Source organism: Hordeum vulgare, chromosome 6H (genome assembly GCF_904849725.1).
Source record: "Hordeum vulgare subsp. vulgare chromosome 6H, MorexV3_pseudomolecules_assembly, whole genome shotgun sequence".
In the NCBI taxonomy this organism is placed as follows: Eukaryota; Viridiplantae; Streptophyta; class Magnoliopsida; order Poales; family Poaceae; genus Hordeum; species Hordeum vulgare.
In genome coordinates, this window is record NC_058523.1 from 458,558,408 (window position 1) to 458,566,966 (window position 8,559).

At 43.0% G+C, this 8,559-nt stretch overlaps 1 pseudogene across 1 annotated transcript; it reads left to right on the forward strand.

Moving 5' to 3' along the window:
- The first annotated feature begins 1,569 nt into the window (after positions 1-1,569).
- Positions 1,570-6,435, forward strand: LOC123403892 (annotated as a pseudogene). Its single transcript, XR_006611586.1, has 10 exons — positions 1,570-1,885; positions 2,221-2,479; positions 2,623-2,735; positions 2,842-2,979; positions 3,066-3,182; positions 3,281-3,566; positions 3,669-3,758; positions 4,863-5,161; positions 5,412-5,832; positions 6,200-6,435. The product of XR_006611586.1 is annotated as a DNA-(apurinic or apyrimidinic site) endonuclease, chloroplastic-like (transcript).
- Positions 6,436-8,559: the final 2,124 nt, after the last annotated feature.

Sequence of the window (8,559 nt, forward strand, 5' to 3'; positions counted from 1 at the left end):
GATGAGCGGTTAAATTAGGCAAGTTCATGGTTGAAGGGAGTAAGTAGTTATCAGTTGAAATGGATGAATACGTTGGTATGGTATAAACATAACGTCGTCACACGGACATGGTCGAGAATGACTTGACTTTTCACATTAGGCAGTGTTGGATATGAGTGCTGATTGACATATCACACATGTCGATAATTTTTCTAGTAGTAACTGGCTGACCATGGGAATGGAGAAGATATACACCGAAAATGCAACGGCAAGTTGGGCAGTAATCCCAGTCTCCCGGTGAAGCACCATATATGCAAGAAATGCTTTTAGTCAAGTATCGATGCAGAGCAAGAATAACGGAAATTTGTAACATCAATGTTTCTCCGATTCGCCACTTCCATGGATGACCGAATTAAAGTGAAACCACCGCATATTCAGATTCATCAGAAGGAAAAATAATAGTCTCCCCTGCTCCCTGATGGAATAATACGTCGCTGTCGAATCGAAAGCTACTGGCTACTGGGGGAAGGAAGAGGGGGAGATTACCTGATGCAGTAATAAGGCAAGGAGCAGGCGAACTGATGAGGAAGAAGAAGAGACGCCATGGATGGATGGATGGATAGCTCTCTCTCTCTCTCTTGGAAGCAAACAATCCTCACTGCACTTAAGAAATTTTTGGATGTCAGTACAGGACTGAAAGTAATGAACGGAGAATGAGGATGAGGGGTGCCGCACATGGAGCCATGGAGGGGGGATAGGGAGGAGTGAGAGCATGGAGAGGATAATGGACTGACCAGCGCCGCCCTCCGTTGCCGAGGTTGCTCCACCGCCTGCCGTCACGTCGACTGGCGGCCCGCGTAATGCCGGATCCAGGGTCATCTGGTTCGTTCGCCTCTTGGCGGCTGGGATCGGGAGGCGAGGGCGCCGGCCGTGGCAGTACCGGATCGAGCGTTGCCGGCGTCGTTCGCCCGGTGACGGCTGGGATCGGGAGGGGAGGGGGAGCTCGAGCCGCCGCATCGCCCCAGCCGCTCGAGCCGCCGCGTTGACCCGATCCAGATTCGGGTAAAAAAAGGATCGCGGGTTGAGTAGGCAAAACTACAGAGGGTTTTGTGTAAGAATGAAATGTTTTTTCTCAAAGTATCCACTTCAAACAGGACTACGGGTTGAATACCTAGGACCGGAGAGACTTTTATGCAAAAGTGCCGACGACCGAAGACAGAAGCGATCCTTGCTTTATTATTAGGGAGAGAAAAAGAAACACATGACATGGGGAGGTTCTTTTATAGTTCTTCACTTGTGAGTACCAACAAATCTGCACCTCCCCCATGGTAAGTCATGTGAATAATCTCAAATTTATCTTAAACTAATGATTAATCTCAAAGGAAGAGGAAACGTAAACTCTTCAAGAGAAGATGATACTGAAATAATGTGTGTCTCCTCTTTGGTTTGATTCAAGGTAAGAGAAAACTAAGATCTCAGACATCTCTATTATTAAAGCAGGATCAAACATCATGATCGTTCAACCAGCTGGATGGTTCGACCTCCGAGAGATCCCACCTCCCACTTAAAGAAAAAATGGGCAAGCGATCCCACCTCCCACGTAATCGCGATCCCACCCAAGAATCAACTACCCACGAACACACGTCCCCGACGCACCCGACCTCCTCATCTCCTGCACCCCACCTCGTCGCTCCCGATCCCATCTCTCTCTCCGCTTCCGGCCGGCCTACGGGCGGAGGAACCGATGTGGGTGGCCTGCAAGATCGCGCGCCTGCCGCAGGAGCTTGTCTCGGCGGCGCTGGCCCGCACGTCCTCGCGCGAAGCCTACCCCCCGAAGGGATAGTTTCGATCAATCCGTGTTCTTATTTGGAACTGAAAGCAGCTGAATACTTTTGGTGTATACTAGGTAGGAAATCATGTTTCTGATAAGTTCTCTTGTTTTCTTATTTAGTTTATTTACCCTGGATTAGTTCGCTTATTCTCTGATAATGCTTTTGGTTCAGATTCTTGTACGGTAGAAGATCTTGTTTAAGGAAATATAGTTGTTACACATGACTGTAGCTTGATTTCTGACGAAACATTGCTTTTGTGATCAAATGTCATCTTTGTTCCTGCATAACTTCTGCAAGAATCATAACGTTGCAAACAGAATTTGCTTTAGTCTTGGAATGGCAATTTAGCGAATACAATATTCTTATGTTGTTCAGAAGTCCTTCTTTGTACTGATGGCTGCATACACAGTTTTTGGAATCAGGCAAACATGACGAGCAGGCAGGAGCCCTGGACTCGACTTTCCCACAGTAAGAAGTTACCAGGATGGGTGGCGTACAATCCAAAGACCATGAGGCCTCCACCATTGAGCGGCGACACCAAGCAGATGAAGATTCTATCCTGGAATGTCAATGGGCTGAGCAATATTGTACAGTCAGGAGGTTTCTCTACTGCGTTGGCTCAGAGGGAGAATTTTGATGTGTTGTGTCTTCAAGAGACACATTTGAAGGCAAGTTTTCTTGTTTCTACCAGTTCACTTTTAGCTTACAGCGTTCCCTAGCTTCATCTTTTGGTAGATCCTGGGTTATGCCACCTGACATGGTGGATTGCAGGTATTCCAGTGTGATGAATGTGTTTTCGTTCTGTTTTCAGGAGGGTGATGTTAAAGATTTCAATTCAAGAACCTGATACCAGGGTATGAGTATAACTATTGGCCATGCAGTGTCGCGAGGCTTGACTATTCAGGGACTGGAGTAATTTCAAGGGTATGGTATTTCTTTTGGTTAATGCTCAAGACTCATTTCACTCTGCATACTTAATAGACATAGCATATCATTTGGTTTTGATTTGTGCCTTGCATTGCCCTCACAGGTAAAACCAATCTCTGTCCAATAAGGAATTGGCATAGCTGAACATGATCAGGAGGACAGGGTTATTACTTTGGAGTTTGAGAACTTTTACGTGGTGAATGCTTATGTCCCAAATTCTGGCCGTGGTTTACGTAGACTGGTATGGTTGATCTTCCCTCACATTATTAGCTGTTGCTTTATGTTTTACTATCATTGCTAATTTCCTTTTTTTCATTTGCTCTTCAGGTTTACAGGAAGGGGTTAAGCTGCTGGGGACATGGCTGGAGGGCGACCGCACCCTGACCTTCTGCCGCCTCCTCGCCCGCAACACCGTCAGGGCCAAGCCATCCCAACTCGCCTTCGGTACACCCACCTCCCACCTCTCTGCTTGCTTCTTCCATTTCCATCTCCCCTCTCCTGGATTCCGTCTGATTAATGATTCTAAGCTGTTGGTTCTGCAGAGGCCACCTGGGAATAAATTAGTTCAGATCGGGAGAGCATTGTTCATTGACATGACCCACTGGTGGGATCGACATGCTTACTTGATGACAACACCTCGATGTGACCATTCATTGCCACCAGTCATCGTGACAGTCGGTCAATTAGAGTGGGTTAAAGCCTTGAAACAACATTTTTTTTTGTGGAATTAGACATTTACTAGCGCCAAAGAAGCACGACGGTATGCCACGCCTGTGGCGGAGGCCGTTCGTACTTTGCGTAAGCCCGTTGTGGACACTGCAATATAAGGTTTAAGTCTAATTTATTTTGTATAATGAATTTATTTTCTTCTTTTTAGTTGAAACGAAGTACAAATATTTCTCTTGTTGATCTGTATTTTCATTTTCTTAGGTTTGCTTCCAGTTGAGAAAGTAAGTGAGAATGAGATGGAGCATGAAATTCCAGTTGAGAAGGCATGAATCATCTGACCAATATCACTGGGTAAAGTGTGCACGCTAGCCATTGTTTGATATATCTTTTTTACATCTAACTAGAATAAAAAACCTAAACACAGGAACTAATGAAGACATCATAGGTAGTAGAGCAACTGATCATTATCTAAAATTTTGTGTGAATAATGTGACTGATGGACTTAACTTGATGACCAAACTGTAAAATCTTCAGTCAAAACCTCTGTCACGAACCTAAAACCAAAGTTTATTAGAGAGATAACATATCTTGTAAACTGGACATATCAACAAAGAGATGGTAGTAATTACATTCTAACGACATGCATATCATACATAGTATATCTGTGCAGCAAGCACCAAGCAATGGGGCTTGTCCAAAAGAAAGAAAGTCAAGACAGAGCACTGAAGCTTTGAAAATATATATTCCATTTAGAGCAGTCTTCCCGGCAACACATCCGGATATCAATTAATAAATTAAATAGGATAAAAGGGACGTAAGCCTTAGATAATATCACCTTTATTTACTGAAGAAAGCCAAATAGAATGCCATCAACAACAGTGATTTCTGCGACCCTCTAGAATGGAAAGATAGCATGGTGGGTGGCGGTGGAAGCGCGGCCAGGGAGATGCATCGGCGATGGCCTGTGACGAACCGCAGCGGTCAACAATGGGGGTGGCATGGTAGGGATGGATTGACACAGACGAACAGCCAACTCTCCTTGTGATTCTCTCTTGTTATCTCTTCCAGAAGGGATGAAGAAGAGAAAATATCAGCGGTGAGTACTGTACCCAGCTGGAAATATTTATGTGGTCTTAAGCGGTAAATTTCACAGGATGATAAAAAAAAGTCAAATAAACAAGAAAAAGCAAACACTTACCCCTTTAGTATAGTAACTTATTGATGTCGACTAGAGTTGCCCTTAGAATTCAAAAAAATTGGGTTGTCGAACACAAGTCCTTGACATGGTTGATCATATCAAGCATCAAATTAGCTCTGTTTCAGTCACAACATGTCCATCTCCCAACAGGCCAACACCCTCTACCTTCTTTGTCCAACATGTCCTATCGCTACGCCTTCGATAGTATTACCATCAGGACTGATCACCACACTAATAGCGTTCTTCTTTTGGTGCAGTTCCTTTGCACGAGCATGAAGGCATGCATGAAGCAGAGGGAGTAGATCATGGCACATCGAGTGGGGTTAATAATATACCGCCGAGAAGCAGTCGTGACAAAAAAAGGGTCCAAGGCGTGGGATGGTTTTGAAGACATAAAAGATGATAATGGAAAGACTATGCAGGTAGAATGTAGACACTGTAAAAAGAGAGTTCAATACTAAGGTGCACAAGGGCCAGGGCTGTTGACGACTCATGTTAATAGTGCCGAGTGTAAGAAAAAGAGAGGAGCACGTTCCCAGCTGCCAAGCCAATCAAAGTAAGATTTCTAAATGAAAATACATTTCTTCATTTATTCACGCCACACCAGCACATCTTATTCTACATCTTTGCAACTGTACTTTTATTAGTTGCGAGGGGGAATTACATTTCAATTACTTCTATAGTCTTGATTCTACATCGATGCACATGTCGTCTTATTCTTTGGAAGTGTTTACATGCATCTGCTTAACAGTCCCTTGTTTCGTTCTAATAGCCAATTCACCATCTTCTTTCTTCTCACTGCGTAGATGGTGCTGCTGAAGATATATACCACCCTGGTTGCTGTCAGTAATTCATCCAGCAGAATAAGGATGAGAACGAATCAAGAGCCAACACAGATCTCCACAGTTGTTGCTCACTATTGGAATAAGGACGAAATTTCCAGGCGTAGGCGCTGTAGTGGTCATCATCTTTGCCAAATGCAGTTTTTTTTACTTTACTGGTTGCTGATTTCTTCAAGTGGAGATCAAGTGAACCATTTGACATCTTTCGATTATATGTATGTGTCAACTTGTCTTGCTTATTTGTTGTTCTGGAGGCAGTTTAGATCATCTTTATTAATTCACACATGTTCTTTTATGCACTTGATCCGGGAATGAGGCTGGCTTGGGCAGAGACAGTCAGTCACCTTCTGGAGCTAGATGGAGAGCTTATCACCTTATATATTTAGTAAGAACAAAATCTCTTGGTTATTTTTGCATTGGAGATGTTATTCTACTTATCATATGATATTGGGATACTAAACTCAACTCTAAAAATGTGAACCATTTGATTTACCATTAAGATTTTCAAAGTTGTTGTATGTTACAAGAATAGCATAATCCTAGAGGATTGTGGCCGTATCTCTTGTCCTTCTATCAAAGATCAAGAATAGATAGAGTAGTCATAGGTATCAACTACTCCCTCCGTTCCTAAATATAAGTCTTTTTAGAGATTTCATTAGGGGACTACATACGGACAAAATGAGTGAATGTACACTCTAAAGTATGTCTATATTAGTCTTCTAGCTCACCATCTCAGCTGTTTCTGACTGCAGCAACCATGTCGATGACCGATGCCCTCGGCCACCTCAACACTGTCGGCGCCATTTCTTCAATGGAGCAGATGGGGTAGCACAATGTGTTTCCGATGTTAGAATCAGACTGGCGTGAGCGTTGTATGTTTGCTTGCGTGAGCATTGTATGTGTGCTTGTGGAGTCTGTGGGTTATTTGATGCGCTACTATTGGAAGGTGAGGCGTTGATGATGAATAGAATTTTGAATCCCACCCGCCACATATATGAACTCTAATTCCATTCTTCCCTTCCAAATTTCTTGTCATTCACATGCGTGTTCTGATCCTCCCAAACAATAGGTTGGTTCAAAAGTTGGTATCAAAACTTTATTTTGGTTGGAATCGCACTTTCACTACTCTTGTTCACATGAGGAAGAGACATGGAAAATTGATAAGGTAGCTAATCCTCTTTGGGGTTGATTTGGTGCAAGACACTGATCCACTTTTGCTTGATTTGGAGGAAGGCTGTGACAAACTCCATTCAAATCCACTATTCATAATAGGATTCTTGTTGTACCCATGGAAAGCATGTGGGAGTGGCTGATGCACATCATCATGGTGCTCACCTAAGGTGGCGATCACTGAGCAGGTATGAGATCAACATGCAGACCTAGCGTTCTAACTCATTTCATCGATGGGCTCAAACAGGAACTCAAGGCAGCAGTTGAATCATAACTTATTGATACTTATTGGTAAAATTGTTTAGATCAAATTTGTACCAAGTCAGTTCTAAACTTTACGTGTATTACTAAAAATGAAAATACTGACAATGAAATTGTTCCTCTCTATTTATTCAATTGATTGTTCGCGAAAAAAGACATTAGAAGAATCTTTTGAGTTGATAAAAAAATACACGGTTGAAAAATAAGAATTTGAAGGGAAACATTAAACACGATGATGAGAATCAAGGTTGAGGGGAAGTTATTCCTCTATATTTATTCAATTGATTGTTTGCAAAAAAAAAGAGTAGAAAAATATACACTATTGAAAAATAATAATTTGAGAGGAGAGATTAAACACGACGATGAGAATGAAGATTGAGGGGAAGGAGGTGTAAGGAGGATACGTGTGAGAGAGACAACTGCTGCCATATATGAATACAAACTAAATGTTATCATGTTTAACACATGTTTTTGAAACAAAATAATTCTTTGATCGTTAACATTTATTATTAACCTGTGGCAACGCACGGACACTCAACTAGTTTTATTAGTAACACAACATCGATTAACTCACCTCCATTGCATTAGAGCATCCTCAACACTCAACTTCTTCTTTTTAAATTCACTTTACGTCTGTGCGCCACCTATCAAGTCACAAGCCATGGGTTACCATGTATAGCCAAAAGATTCAATAGGATGGCACAGAAGACAAATCTAAAGAGCAAAATTGGCATATTTCTCCAAAATTCACTAGAATAGCAAGATATAATAAAGTGAAGAAGTAGTGACAGTATTAGCATATTTCTGCAAAATCTAGTGGAATCTGCTGCACTAGAATCCATATATGTTAACAGCCAACTACATTTGCAAAGAACATAATTTTGGCTTGAGCCACATTTAAACACGAATCATGGGGTATACCTTTGTAATCCACTTACTTAGCACCAATAAGTTAGATGAGTCCTCTTGTATAAGAAAAAAAAGGAAAAATATTACCCTGCATTGAAGAAAAATCTCCTGTTACAATGGCCCTGCAAATTAACAAGGAGCATAAGGAAACGATGGGACTCATTGCACGCTCGGCTATGGAGCACCCGAGGCAGGATCTGTCTCACATCTGACATTGGGTGGGATGATCTAGCGGTGGCTAATTTTTTGTTCTAACCTAAAGCACAAAGAAAACGCAGATCTGACCCTAGTTTAAAAATACGTTCAAAACGAACCTTTTTGCGTGACGTCATCAACCCTGGCGTTCGGTTTGCAAAGGAGACGCCACGCTCCCCGGCGCCTGGCTCGGGCCCGCCCAACCCCCCTCCGTTGACCGGCTGACGTGGCAAAGGGGCCATACGCCACATGCCATGGCGTGTGGGCCCCAGACCCCAAACGCCAGGCACCCTAGCATGTGCCTTGAGTCACTTACCTGCCTCGGGCCCAACCCACCCACCCATCTTCTTCCTCACCCCACCACCTAACAGAGAACTCACATCTCTCTCGGCCCCCTCTCCCCCCTCACACCCCACCCCCTTGATCTACTCCCTCCTCCATCAAAATCCTTAGATCCGAGCCCCCCAAGCTTCCTTGCGGTAATCTCCCCCGGTCCCTCCAATTTTTTTTGTTTCAACATCTTATTTTGAGAGTATTTTTGAATATTAGGTTATGTTAGATAAATAGGTTACTTGTT